Source organism: Gouania willdenowi, chromosome 3 (genome assembly GCF_900634775.1).
Source record: "Gouania willdenowi chromosome 3, fGouWil2.1, whole genome shotgun sequence".
In the NCBI taxonomy this organism is placed as follows: domain Eukaryota; kingdom Metazoa; phylum Chordata; class Actinopteri; order Blenniiformes; family Gobiesocidae; genus Gouania; species Gouania willdenowi.
The window spans coordinates 23703646-23716313 of NC_041046.1; positions in this window are offsets into that span (position 1 = coordinate 23703646).

The following is a 12668-nucleotide window of genomic DNA, read 5'->3' on the forward strand; positions in this document are numbered from 1 at the left end:
CAGAAAATAGCCAAATGTGAAGTGACTTGTAGCACAGGTGTATCAACCAGAATTTTATTGTTTTTACTAGCGCTCTGTCAATTCCTGGGGATGCTCAACAAGCTGCACTTTATGCGGGCCAGCAATAATTTTACCCCACTAACCCGGCAATGTTTCCCTTAGTAACCAGCTGTCATGTGACAGATGTCATCTAACTCTTTAGTCTCCGTTTTCCTGGATATGAAGGCTTTTGCATATTTAAAGGCTCTTGGCAGTTATATTGCCTGGTATTCTCAAGGCATAGTGATACATTTCTTATTGTCACAGTAATTAGGTTTTAACAAATTTGAACTATAGATTTGTTGATTTATTTTAGTTTTCAGAGTGGCTTTAATACTCAATATTTACCACCCAAATATTAGAAAAAAATTGACGCAAAAGGCTACGGCCCTTTCCATTTAATTATAGAGGCTAATCAAAGAATTGTGTTTCGTCAAAGTATGGTTTATGCTGTAATGTGAGTGTTTTTCTCTAAAAGACTCCAACCGGCTCTAACCAATGGCAGCTTACAGGCTGTAAACTGGAACCAAAGTAGCATTTAATGTTTCATTTGTCTTTTTAGTTTGAGATATATCAGGTTTAGACATCCACATACACATTCTGCTCCAAGACGCCTAAAAAATATGATATTTTCTTCTTTTCAGGTGGGATTTTGTACCTTTTAAAAGAAGTTTCTAACTTCATCTTTTTTGTGGCAGCAGGAGCAATCCTCTGTTGAAATACCTGACAGCTTCTCTTAAGTTGGAACAAAGAAAAAAAATATATTCTCTTGTTGCTTGAATATCTTAAATTTTGTTTCTGTAACTTTTTCTGAGAATCTTTACAGTCTATTACAAAGTTTCCATATTTGTAGGTCTCCTCCACTGTGGGAGCATTATTAGCTGTCCTCATCCACACAAAGATTCCCCAAGAAAGCATGTTCTCTTTTCCCAGAGTAGGGCATTCTGAGACATGGCTTTCCTCAAACATTGATCAATGCACAAGAATTGCATTGCAAATGTAAAACATGTTATCGAAAGTTAATATTGAAGTTTGGCCGACCTAGCCTTGTTTCCTTGTCAGAAATGGAACTTTTATGTTGCTGCAGACTTTTTTTCTCACCCTAACATTCTGATTAAATGCACTCAGGTCCAGTCCTTAAGACCCCCTGTCCAGCACGTTTTGGATATGTTCTTGTTCCTTTTTTTTGTTGCTGTTGGCATGCATTCTCTTTTGGGACAGAAACAACTTACCTACCAGACAGAGGTATTTTAACAGTGCTTTTCAAAGATGTTGGCTGGTTTTCAAACTTCACTGGTGGCTAAGTGCAGAGTTTTGTTTTTTGTTTATAGCTTGCAATGTACAAACATAAAGAAACCAGTCATTCCAGTGCACAATCTGTACTGCAACAGCAGCAACAAGATTTGCAAAAAAAAAAAACCTTACGAGGCAGACCTCAGTGTTGGTACCATGATTGGTGATCCTGATCATGTTACTATGATCGTTCACACTTTAATGGCTTGTAAGGAATTTCTATCCCTAATAATAACGATACAGTAGGTCCAAATGGGCACCCCCATTTTTTTAATTTTATTTATTCTTTTGAAAAATCACATCCGGATGAAACTCAGGAACTAACCCAACGTAACAGAGTTAAATTTTTAGAAAGATCGGTCAATTATCGAACAAACTGGGGATCATATACATAAACCAAATGGATACTATGAAAGTTAAGGAGACATTAGTTACTAGAAATGTCATCAAAACAAAGCTAAAGCCACAAGCTCTCTTAGTATGCAGTATAGCAATTTCCAGTGAAAAATTAACAAATATCCGTTGACAGGTGGTCACGTGACCTGACGTATTCCCCATAGAAAACACTGGGCAAATGACACGTTGCATTTCTACGCCCTCAGAGGCGTATGCGTAGGATGTCTACACATTGCACAGTGAACAAGCGTAGTCATTCCCCGCTTCAGAGTGAAAATGGGTTGGATGATGAGAGACTGGTATTTTTGGGGGGTTTTTCAAACTGATTCATAATATTGATCTGGATTATCTCCAAAATTAAATGGAATCTTCCATAGCGTGAAATCTGTTGGTTGAAATTTTGTCAAAATCCCATAAGTACTTTTGACATAAACAGACAAAGAATCAGAGGAGCCAGTGAAAATATTCCCTATAGTGGAGGTTATACCAACACCACTTAGTGTGGCCCTGTAGACTGGCAATGAACACGCCATTGCTAGCCACCCTGCACAACAGCCATCATTAGACCAGTAGTCTAATGTTCTGTATTTTCCTTTTTGCACTCCCTTATAAGACCGCATACAATACCAAACCCTCTAAACACAAATTAAATTAAGGTTTAAATACATAATCCAGTATCAGAGTGAACAGCTGATAAACTGCTGCATTTGGTCAGTCGCCCTTATAACAATCTAATGACGGGCAGGATGGGTAAAGGTGGCGGAGTAGGAAGGGAAGATGATGTCGAAGCTCACTAACGCTCAACTGCATCATCTGCCTTTATGGACTTACTCCCCACTAATTCCCAATTTAGTTCTGTCTCTCGCCTTGCAGCGTGCACCATTAAAATACTTATTGTGCTTTTAATGTCTTGGTTGGACAAACTTCTCATGCCGAAGTGTTGTTATTGGATTTTTTATTTTATTCATTTTTATTTTTTTAAAGAATTTTACAACTAAAGGTGTAGTCTGTAGTACAGCTTCACCCATAATTTTGGTCACTACTGATTAGATCAGGAGGCCACACGTGATTAGTGTAATATCCACATGTTGTATCAAAGGATGCATTAACTATACGTTCTCTGCTGTAGATCTTTAGCTATACATACAGTATTGACATGCAGTAAATGGCTATTACTCATAAATAAATATTCAAATATATAGTTTTTAAACAAGCATACCTCATCACCAGGATATATATTAATTGGTATCATTCTAATTATTGGGGGCATTCATTTGCATCATAGTCATCCTTCATCATCATCATCATCATCATCATCATGTGCTGCTGAACTTGAAGTAGGTGAAAAACAAAAAGAGAAAATGTTTTTGTACAAAAATCTATTTTTTATGAAGAATTTGTTTTTAAAAAAAAAAGACAAACTATCAAACATGATGTAATTTTTATAAAAAAAATAATAAAGGTACAAAACATACAACACACACCATGAAAAGTATATGGTTCAAACTGGTTTCTAATTATCTGAATGTCATGTGATCTTTTTTGTGCTTTTTGGATGCTTTTACACAGGATCAGAAACTTGGTGAGTCATAAAGAATTATTGTGTTTTTTTTTAGTTCAGAGATACAAAGAAATGCTTCATCTCCTAAACACATTTTTTGTTAAACTAAATTTAATTCTAAAAATAGTATTGAATCCCTTTTTGCAGGAAATTGTAAAAACACACAAAGATAAATTGCAAAAAATAGAGAAATAAATTGGTGTTTTGACCATAAATTGTAATTTATTCATTACGATTGTTCTACTTGCTATTTTAACTGAGGCTTTCTGTAAATCAGCTTTCCTGTGTAACAGCTCCTATTCCCAACAAGAAGGAAGACTTTCACTGGCACAACAGATTTTAGATCACTCCAGATATTTACAGCACAGATAGTTTAAATCTGTCTAATCATAGAAGGATTGGGCTCCTCCTGCTCAGAAACAGTGGATTTAAAGTCTGTATTTTAGACTCCAGAAGCATTACCAAATTTGCTACAGTTAAGGCTCAAACATAACTCAGGCGGACACTTACCAGGATATCCACCCAAGTATGTTTGGGCCTTTAGGGAGACGCCTTTTAATGAGTTGTAAACTACACTGATGCCTAAAGTTATGTATTAAAGATTATCAGATGACATCTTTCTGTCTGTTTCCAGAATCTTGACAAAAGACCATTTTAATTGTGTTACGATGGGTTCAAATGTTGCCTCCCAACTGGCTGTGAAGGGAATGGGTTTATCTATCTGCTATTTTGAAAAATAATATTTGAGAATAAAGATTTTGATACAACAGTTCTTGTTCTGCATTTTGTCAACTTGCGTTGTGTTGTCAGCTTTTAGATGTGATTTTGTGGGTGGGTTGTGTTTTAGTGTCTGGTCCCACACAATGTTACCTCTCATTAAGCGCTGGATGAATAGACTGAAGTTAATAACACAACAGTCCAAATCCTTGAATATACTGTACTGTGGACTCTTCAAAGTGCCTTTCAATCTTTAAAAGTTACAAATTTTAGTCACTTACAAATGCACAGTAAAGAGAATTGACATGTACTATCTTTAATGTAAAGGTCATCCCTGGTATAATAAATAGGCATTGTGTTTAGTTATAGTTATATTTTAATAGGTTTTACCCTTTACCATGTAATAATGAAATTATACTCACGTTACTGTATCTGAGTCGCTTTTATGGGTACTTTTTTGAGTATATTTCTAAATCAGTAATTTGACTTGTACATAAAGCTGATATCCGGAGTTTCTGAGAAATCTATATTATATATGATTCTTTTGTAATGCAAAAAAATACCTAACTAGTCTTTTACTATGGTCTACTGCTGGTGGTCAATCATATACATGAATGTATATAAGTCCCTCCTTCGTCCTATAGACCTTTATATAAATGGAAACGAGTGCCGTGACCGCCCAGCCAATAGGCTTTGACTGTCAATCAAAGTGAATGCAGAACTGCGCACAGAAACAAGGCCATGCGTCACAACAGCAAACAGGTCAATATGATTTTAGCTCTTACCTGACCCATAGACCTATATCAATGAGACCTGATGCAACCTTTTTATGTTCCGTGATGCATGAGCAAAAAAGTAGAGGCGTGGCTTCTGGTAGATTGGGAGAGGCAGTGGGAGGAAGTGGAGCTGTTTAGGGCGGGCCATCGAGACGTTTCTCAGAAACTCCGGATAGCAGCTTTAAGTACGTTTTAAAAGAAGTAAAGTCATTTCTTGCATTTCTACACCCAACTATTACTGAGTACGTTATTATTTTTTTTGTTTTAAAATGATCAACGGACATTGTGAAACTACAAAAATTAAAATGACCAGACAACAATCAAATGCATCACATTATAGCCGACCAATCAGATTTAACGTAATGCACGGAGCCAAAACAACATTAAATGAAAGTTATTTTCTCAGTTTTAGGGTTTTATCATTTAGCTATACTCAGTCTGAATTTTGTATTTTTTTTAAATTGAATTCATTGGTGTTATTTTATTTAAAAAAAATAATTGTACATTTTAAGTTGTGAGATGAGGTGTTTACTGTATGCAAGGGAACCGTGGCAAGATTCATTACCAAAAATAAATGTGTGGGGTGAAAGTAACTAGTAACTTTTACTTTGAGTACTATTTAATTGAGCTACTTTTTACTTGTACTTGAATATTTTATGTATGACTTACTTGTACTTGAGTACAATTTCAATCAACTAACAGTACTTCCACTTGAGTAGGAAATATCAGTACTCTTCACACCTCTGTGTTTGTTACAGAGGAATAAAAACCTACTGCTTGTTTTTCCATGTGTTATTCTCTGAGGAAATTGTTGCAGGTTGTTTTCCCTGGGTTTGTGTCAGTAATCAAAATCCTTTTCCTCCGCTGATAGGAGCTGGTTTTAATTTGATCCACAGCTTCTTTAAACATTTCACTGACTTTATCAACATAGCCGTCATCAACCGTCACAGACTTTATGTAACCTCAGCGTAGATGCTTATAATCTGCCTTTTTTTTTTTTTTCAAAGCAATGCACAACTTCAATCAGTCGCATGTGTCAGCTGCTGGATGCACACATTAGTGCAAAATAAGCACACAGACTGTTTTATTCTCCCTTTAGTTCACTCATTAACATCTCGTTTTAATCTGATTCACATCTACAAATCAAAGCCTTCAGTAGGTTTGTATCGCAGCGGCGCATACAGCAGTTCTACTCACAAGCATTTGGGCTGCAGGTCAGTCTTCTCTTTCCTCTTTTCTTTTCTTTTCTTTTCAGAGGATTATCCTTTTCAGCTGTGTGAGGATAATCTTCTTCATTTTACCCATCAGCTCATCGGAAAAAGGAGGAGGAATAGCTGAGCGAGCACTACGAACAAACAGAACCAGACAATTGTGTTTGTTTGCTAAGTGCACAAACTTTAAGTTCTTTACCTAAACTTTGTAAACATGTAAATGTGTTAAGACTTACCTACTCAACAGGGCTGAACTGCAATCATGAAGTACTATAGAGTTAAAAAAGTGCAACTGAAACTAAATCAAAGCAAAGGCACTGTTTCCTTTATGAGGTGCCAATCAAAGTAACATAAAGTTGGGGTGTTTTACCCCAGATTACTTGACCTACTATAGCACATATGGAAAGCTGGTTGAACATATATTAGATATCTTTGATATCAAAGCTCAGTTTCTTGTACTAGTGTAGTTTTTGACTGCACTAGTTACTAGTAGATCACTGAAACATGCACTAGTAAACTAGTAGAGAGGAAAAATCCCTACATGTTACCTAGTAAGGTGCTAAATATCCACTGGTTAACTAGTACCATGTATTTTGTGTTTACTAGTTAGAGCCAAGATGTCCACTAGTTAAACTAGTTTGACTATTTTTAACCTTATTAGTTAACTAGTTAGGATACACAGTTTTTACAAGTTAACTAGTAAAAGCAAAAAGGTTCACTCTACTAGAGATGGCTTTATACTTTTCATACTAGTGAACTGGTGAGGCTCTAAATTTTCACTAGTTAACAGAGAACATATGTCCACTAGTTGCACTGGCATTGTTTTTATGAGTCATACCAGTTAACTAGTGAGACTTAAATGTTATACTAGTAGACTAGTTAGATTTAAAATGTTACTAGTAACACTTGTTCCATAAAATGATAATGAGGAGGTGGGGAATAAGTGAAGATTGAGGCTTCCAATAGGTTCTCAAAATAAAAATAATATAAAATCAGGACCCAGGATTTTGTTATAACCCCACCCACCTCATTTATATATTGCACAATAGTCAACTAGTTGGTTTAAAGGATTTAAACAAGTTAACTAGTTGATATCTGTCTTCATCGTACTAGTTAACTTTTTACTTAACGTTTTTGGCCTCAGTAGTAAACTAGTGGAAGACTTTGTGTGGCACTAGTAAACTAGTTGTGGACTAATCAGGGTACTAGTGGACATCTGTCATAGTCAAACTAGTTTAACTAGTGGACATCTTGGCTCTAACTAGTAAACATAAAATACATGTTACTAGTTAACTAGTGGATATTTAGCACCTTACAAGTTAACATGTAGGGATTTTTCCTCTCTACTAGTTCACTAGTACATGTTTCAGTGTTCTACAAGTAAACTAGTGCAGTCAAAGACCTCACTAGTATAGGAAACTGAGCTTTGATTATCAAAGATATCTAATATATGTCTTTCCATACCACCAAGCATTGGCTACTCCGTTCACTGCAAGAAAATTACACATTTTGTCAGGATTGTTTTACCATTCTAGAGAACTGCACCTGACGTTGAGGGTTTACCTTGTTGAGCATCAAAGGAGAGACTGTAAATCTTTGGTCCACAAAGGTTTTCTCATGCTGTAAGATTGAGGCTAAGAGTAATCCATTTAAACAATTCAGAAAGTGGGCAAAGTCTTTTTCCAGGTTTTGTAATATTTGACTCTGACTGTTTATCTATGCTGTCAAATATTTTCACACAAGGCTTATTGGCTGTTTCTCTTTCCTTCTTCATTGAACAAACTTCTGTCACTTGATTTTTCTGAACCAAGGTAAAAGATGCCATTTGGCTATTATAGGTTATTACTTTTAGGACAAACATTAACAGAACACACGCAAAAGGTTCAAAGTGAATATCTATATCAATTGTTTCTCTCTTTCTTATTGCTGCATTGTTAACAGCAGTTTCCTACATATTCACTAAATGTCAAGTCAAAGAGCATGTGTTTAAAGGATTGCGTAGTCTGTATTTCTCCTTCCACACGAATGACCAACCCTTGACAATAATACTAAAGGATGACTAAAGTACATAAAAAAAATGCAAACATTTTACATTTCTGTGCAGATATTATAATGTCTTTCTTAGTTGAGAGAGTACCACTGACCCCTGCCACAATATGTGACATTAACAGTGACGTGCAGTAAGGGTAGGCAGTGCCTAAGCAAGGGTGAATTGACATTTTGATTATTTGTTTTAATTGTATTATAATTATAAATTATTTCCATTTCCGATAGGCTACAGTACCTATAAGATTGAAAGTGTCAGCATTTTGTGCTTTTCATAGCCCAAATGACTAAAAATTCCTATTTCCTGGTACGGCAGAGACGCTGCACATGTCTCAATCCGCTGTAATGCAGGAGGAGGCCACACCCCCTCCCAAAAGCACATTGCTGCTCTGCCTCTGTTCCCATAGCATGTTTTTATGTGTTTGCGCAGTCAGTTCCCCAAAATGAAAACTATTTACGTAAGAAGGCAGCTCTCTACGCTGCCTTTGGACGTAACCGTGCTATGCTAAATGCTATACGTAAGTTCGCAGTGCATTAGTGAATTGATATCACGTGGCCGCCGCTGCTACGTTCTTTAGCTAGTGGGTGGGATAACACTACAGGCAGGATGACAGCACTAGAGATGATAAAGAAACTTTCATTTGAGGAAAAACAACAGCTTTTAAAAGATGGAAGACCAACACCTGAGCTACCAGACCTTCAGCAAAGGTAAGGTCAGAAAACGAGCAATCCGCCATTTTTATTTCTCACTTTTATTTTGTAGTTCAAGCTCAAGGAAGCCGAAGTTATGAGAGGATAAGTCAAAATGTTTGGTTGTTAGATGTAGTAACCCACAGGCTTCATTACACCGTCTCCCAGCATCAGAACCTTTTCAAAGTGCCTGGTTGAGTTTTATTTTTAACAGAAATGTACCCACATCTGTGGTTAAGGTCATTTTTGTGTCCGCGAAGCACTTCAAGGATGACTGCTTCAGCAACCTCCACCAGTATAAAGAAGGATTTGCCGAAAGACTTTGTCTGATTGAGGGTTCAATTCCTTCTATCTTTAGACGACGAACAGAGCACTTCGGTAAGCTGTAAATAACGCTAAAAAGTGTGATGATGTCATTGTTTTGTTAGCATTAGCAGTTGCACCGTCTTCAGACTTCATAAGTTAGCGCTGTGTGCTCGTTTTAGATCCTTGATGATATGGCCTACGTGATTTAATTTAAGTCTAAAGTTTTCATTAGTCATTTCATTTTGCCGTTTTTGTCTCCGAAAAGACTAGATTAAAATGCATTTCGTGACGTTAGCTTGGCGCTAGCGTTAGCTCGGCGCTTGTATTAGCTTACTTGTTAGGATTCTGCAGGGTCATCATCTTCATTTTCATTTCGCGACGCCGGGTCCGACTATGGCTCGAACATGTAAGGCTGGATGGACAAGTCTTCTGTTGTTGACATTTTGTAAATAACGTGTGAATAAACATTTTCTGCGCCGCTAAATAATCGTATCTCTTCTATCAAACTACAAAAATGGCCGAACAGGGTGGAGTTGAACCGAGTGTCACCTCTGCAACCTGGAGAGGGGGCGGGGTATGGAGTGTCTCATTTGCATTTAAAACCAAAACGAGTTGCTCTCAGAAGCACATCAGAAAAGGAGTAGGAAAGGGGTGGAGCTATAATAATGAGGAATTCAGACCCAAGCATTGCAGTTCCGCTTTATATAGACCACAACTGTATGATTTATATGTAAAAAAGAAAGGATTTAAAACCATGATATGTCCCCTTGCCAGCAGAAACATATGGAATTGTCATTGGTGTTGACATTGGTGGTCTCGATTTGCAACGCCCTGCCTACCCAACCCTAGTGCTCAGGGCACGTCACTGGACATTAAACATTCAAATGACAGATCAGAGTCAATGGTAGATGCTCAGCTATTGCATTATCTGGCCGACATTGACCAACATTCTGTTTTAATGGTTGGGAAATTGGAATACTTGTTGAAAACCTGCATTTTTTTTTCTGATTCAGCTTCCTTAAGAGTTTATTTGTGTGCATGAAAAGGGAAGAACTGTTTAAACACTGTGCAGATCTTAATGTTTCATGTTACCGTGAGCGGTGACATGCCAGGAGGTTGCATTAAATCATCGCAGCGCAAGGGAATTAATTATTACGAAGTAGTTTTTATCCACCGGCCAAAACAAAACTTGGTGCCATCAAGACGATTGTTCTCTAATGTTACCACCTCAAGCTTATACAAAACTGTGGGAATTCTTATCCATCTCTGACAAGAGTGTGCAATGGGCTTTGACAAAAAAGAAAGAAAAAAACTACTGTCTTGAAGAACTAAAAGACCTTTTTTATATCATGGACTAATTAAGGAACATTGCTTGTGATTAAATCAATCAGACAAATCTCTACCAGATTTCTCTGCACACTGCTGGTTCCGTGGTTCCCTGGGATTTAACAGCGTGTGTTTCTCTGTCACATAATTACGTTTAAAGTTTCCCTTAATTTGTTTTATTCTCGGTTGATTTCCCAGTTCTCTTTTGGTCCTGTCTGAACATATGTGAACTTTGGGGCGACAGATGGCCACTGTGATGCTCTATTAAACTGATCTCATTACTCAAAACTGTTTTGTGTCAGATGAATCAGAATGAAAAAGAGCAGGAGAGACAGAGGGTCACATTTTCACTTATTTCTAGATGCACGGTTTATAAAAGTATGAGTTTTACTGCAAAAAAATATATATTTACAACAAAAAAAAAAAAAATCATTCAATGGTCTTTATAATGTAATATGTCTTTTTTGTGTGTGTGAGTGTTGCATCCACAATTAAAATACATTCCTCGATTGGACTGAGATCAATCGACATCAACCAACACCATTTGAACCACAGATCCAACCACCTAAACATCAGAAATTAGGCCCTTCAAATGAGACAACACATATTTCTAATCTTAGCTCTTGTTTCTTGATCTTGACTCGCAGCAGGTGTAACAACCTGTGTGATATTCTGCTCCTGATGAACATTAGCTTCAAGCTCTAAAATGTTGTGCAAGTATTGGTTTTCTGCACACCTTGGCTGCAAGAAACATTTCTATCATTGCTAACTCGTCTGATCATTCTTCTTGCCTCAGACTCTTTACGTGTATATCTGGAACTACTGTATGTAGCCATCATGAGATTAGCGGACATTAATGTAATTGTAAAATCCTGTGTTAAGACAATAGCAGGGTATTTAATTAATATGTATGCTACTGACGCGAGGTTATTGGGTATCAACTGCAAGGGGTTATTATTAAGGAATATTATGCTTTAATATGCGTAACTCAATCATTATGTTTTAATCACTGTAATATGCCAAGGGAGCTTATCAAGAGTTCAGTTATAGTCATATATAATTGTGTTAAAGATTTCATTGTTTGGATTTATATAGAATTTTTCTCATCTAAAATAAAAAAAAATGGATGGACAAAAATTCTTATTGATTAAACCGAAAGTCATACAGTCAGAGATAAACTACACAAGTAGCAAAAGCTGCTGTAAGGTGTCATGGCTCTAATTTTAGTGCTTGAGTTGAAATAAATAATGTTTTGAATTGCAGATTCCAACAGTAGAGTATCATACTAAGCTACAATATTTATCAACCAAATTGTACTGTTTTTTTAGAAAATAAAAAAAGTATTGGTTTCTTGCCTGTAACCAATAACCTTATATGGAAAAGCATAGAATGCTAAAATGCTAAGAATGCTACAAATCTTTACAATATATTTACATTCACAGTCTTTTCTTATGTTTATTGCCTAAATAGCAAAAATAAATCTGTTACAATAATAAAAAAAAAGTGCATGGTTCCTTAGAAGTGGTGGCCGTGTGTGTGTGCATGTGTGTGTGTGTGTGTGTGTGTGCATGTGTGTGTGTGTGTGTGTGCGTGTGTGTACGTGCGTAAAGAATAACATTGAGCCATGAAATATCTTGTTGTGTATATTTCTGGTTGAACCATGTCATGTCGTCCTGTAATCTTTATGATTGACAGGCTTATTGATACGTCTTAAACTTGTCATTTTTATCTGTCAGGGACCCTTTCTACATATCTGTTTTCTGAAATGTCACTGACTGTTTCACATAATCAATTTACATAATTAAGTTTTACCTTATTATGGTGCACTTGCCCCAGTTATCACAGTAATGCAGGCTGTACAATCTATTCACCCAGATAGGACATATGGCAGTGTTCCCGCAGGAGTGGGAGGGCTCTCGTCATGAAAAAATAGTCATCCTGATGTTTTGAGTTCCCTCGTGTTTATCAGTTAGGGCTTTTATTAGTCAAATATTACACTTGTTTGTGGATGATTTAACTGATTGTTAAAAACAGGAAGAAGTCTTCTGGATTAGGCTTTGATGTCTGTTGCTTAGATCAAAGGTCAGCGTTCCCCATGCTTTGGGTTTTTTCCTCTTTGACAAACAGCTGTTGATTTGACTGAAGGATGTGATTGGTTTGCTGTCACAGATTATTATTCTCAATGGAGTATCAAAACTAATTGATGTTTCAGTGGGATTTACACACTGCCAGAAAACATATCTTTGGGAAAAGCTGAAATGCTATTATGTGCTTATTGTATTGGCTGGTGGCCTAAAATGGGAAAAT